This window comes from Quercus suber, unplaced genomic scaffold (genome assembly GCF_002906115.3).
Source record: "Quercus suber isolate HL8 unplaced genomic scaffold, Cork oak 2.0 scaffold_1292, whole genome shotgun sequence".
Lineage (NCBI taxonomy): Eukaryota > Viridiplantae > Streptophyta > Magnoliopsida > Fagales > Fagaceae > Quercus > Quercus suber.
The window spans coordinates 15,146-18,276 of record NW_027070681.1 but is presented as its reverse complement, the minus strand read 5'-3'; positions in this window follow the sequence as shown (position 1 = coordinate 18,276).

The window sequence follows — 3,131 nt, the reverse complement described above, 5'->3', positions numbered from 1 at the left end:
TCTATCACAGGTTTCTGTTTCCTGTTGGGTACTTCTCTTGTCTCATGGCGTAGCAAAAAGCAGGATGTTGTTTCCCGTTCCAGTACTGAGGCTGAGTATCGTGCCCTTGCCGACACCACCTGCGAGCTTGTCTGGCTTCGCTGGCTCTTGGCTGACATGGATGCTCCACAGCCCACTGCTACTCCTCTTTATTGTGACAATCGTAGTGCTATCTACATTGCTCATAATGATGTCTTCCACGAACGCACCAAGCACATTGAGATCGACTGCCACATCACTCGCCAGCATCTCAAGAAAGGCAATCTCAAGTTGTTCTCCATCTCATCTGCTGACCAACCTGCTGATATCTTCACCAAGTCTCACCCACCTGGTCGTCTTCGAGATCTTATATCCAAACTCTAGTTGGCTTCCTCCTTGCCATCTCGAGTTTGAGGGGGGATGTTAGTGTATAGATTAGCCCATTGGGCTTAGCCTAGTATATTACTTGTACTACACTTATATTACTTGTACTACATACATATCTAGCCTATATAAAGGCTCTCTTTTGTACATTGTTTTACACATATTATTATACTGACTATTCAGTCATTCTCTCTCTCTTTATATTGTTAACAATCACAAATACAATCAACGATGCCTAAAGCACCAATTAATGTTCTAGAACGCTTTTATTAAACAAAAAATATGCGACCTAACTTTATACCACTAACGGATCAAATTCATCACTACTTTCATGAGTTTGATATATACCAAATTATGGAGATTGGACGAGATTGCATAATTAAAGAATTAACCAATGCGTGTATAGAACTAATCACTGCATAATTTGCAGGCCCACATTTCAATCATATAATCTACTTTGCAATTCTAATTGTCACACACCATATTCGTTTCATAGAATATTAACATTATAAACTTTTCAATTGATTATTGTGAAAACAGCAAGAAATTTAAATACATTATCTTAGTTACTTATAAAACTAGTTAAGGGCAAGAAGGAATAGGATTAAGGTTCCGTGCGTAAGATTACAAGTTTGGCATGCATATTCTAGCCCTTAAATAATAGGATTTCAAAGATAACTTAATGGTAGACAACTTGCTAGCAATGCCTGAATTGATGGAAACTAGGATTGTTTACAATTCTCTAATACCTTTAAATGCTACAATCAGTGCTTGACACCAATAAAGAATTTTGAAAACTTTGATGATATGGGTGCATGACAGTCAATTTTTTGAAAGTCTAAAGTTCTAGTGGCTGTATTTCAATAGTGGCAACTATTTAAAACCATTGTGATTGAAGAGAAGCTTCTCAAGAAGAAAAGGGAAGCCAACTTTTGTTATTAAAAAACCCTAAACCTTACCAACCAGTGCATGAACGCAAATATCCACAACCTAACATAAGCCTCTTTTATGATTGTATACATTCTCAATTCTTTGGTTTAGATACGAATACTTTTTCTGTTTCTTTTCAGCCATGGATAAAAAACTATGTTCCTTTAAAATTATTGTGGGTGGGGAAAAGCAAATGTTTAGCTTAATTGTTATGAGGGAGAGGGTTCATCATCAATAAAAACATGTTTCAATGCGCCACAAACATAAGTATATTGCTTAGTGAATTATATAATTAAATAGAGATACGATATAGTTCGAATCCAATCATATAATAAAACTTGAACTTGTAGCTAGGTTGTTTTATAAAAGACTAACATATTTCGTACTGTCAATATCATAGGTAGTATCTTGCTAGTTTATTAAAAACACTTCGTAAAATAAACGCTAAAACTCTTAGATATCCATAATTTATTGTAAATTTGTAAAAATCATATACCAACTTCTTGTACTTCTATCGCTAATATTATCCAGAAAGAATCAATTTTTGATATAATAATTTGGAAAAGAAAGAATTATGAAGGTAATGATGTGTTTAAAAAATTAAAAACACGAAGTAATGAAAAATTAAAATCAGGTAGGCAGGGACGAACACAGGATTTCAAGCTAGGGGGGGCCGGAGATAAACGAAAAAAAAAAAAAAAAAATTCAAACGCACATCCATATAGTCACTGGCGGAGCCAGGAAATTTTCTTAGAAGGAGCAAGTTAGTCATGCCTACATTGTGTTAATAGGTTAAGCCTACATTGGCTCAAAATGCAAAAAACTCAAGTTAATTTGGCCCAAATTATGGCCAAAAATAAATTACTTTATTTCACAAACTAACTTTAAGTAAAGTTGTGCCTACATTTTTTTCACTGTACTAAATTATTTGTACTTAGATTAATATGTTTGAACTTACCTTTTTACATTTTAGAGCTTTTCTAAGGAGTTACATCTAATGTTTCAGCATTTAGGATAAAAAATTGATTAATAGGTATGAAATTTTGAAGATTTATACAATAATTTTTGTTAAAAAAAAGTGTGAGCAATGAAGTGCAAATTACTATTTAAGTGCAATTAGATTAAATCAAACAACTAAAAAATTATTTGTCCTCCTACTATTATCAGATATAAATAGATAATCTAATATTCTAATATAAACCACATTATTATATATTATATTATTATTATAAATAAATTTATACAATATATTTTTTTTAAGGTTTTCATGGGCTTTTGAAAACTCTTGGGCTGGCTGGCTGGGGGGGCCTAAGCTAAAAACCAAGGGTGGCCCAAGCTAAAAACCAAGAGGCCCAAACCTGTTTTTTAAAAAATTTACATACTAAAAATTTTTTTTTTTTGGACCCAGGGGGGGCCCGGGCCCCCTTTGCCCTGCACCTGGGTCCGTCCCTGCAGGTAGGTCCAACCAAAAGGGTTAGAAAAGAGAAAGTGGCAGTGAAGCAAAGTTTTTGCATTCAAAGGTGAAGAAAAGACTTAGTGGGACAAAGAAAAACCCCCCAACTCAACTTTGAAAGTAATATGGACCACTGAAAATATGCTCTTCTTGAGTTTGAATTCTACTGCCTTAGGTTTCCTTTTCATACAATACCAAACTCCATTTCATCTTAGCCATACAAAATTAGGCTAGCATTATTGAATTTTCAAGATTCCCAATGTACCTGCCATTGGATCAACATATATAACAAAATGAAGTGTACCCTTCTCCTAGCTAGTATAAAAACACCAAGCCTCCCTGCATA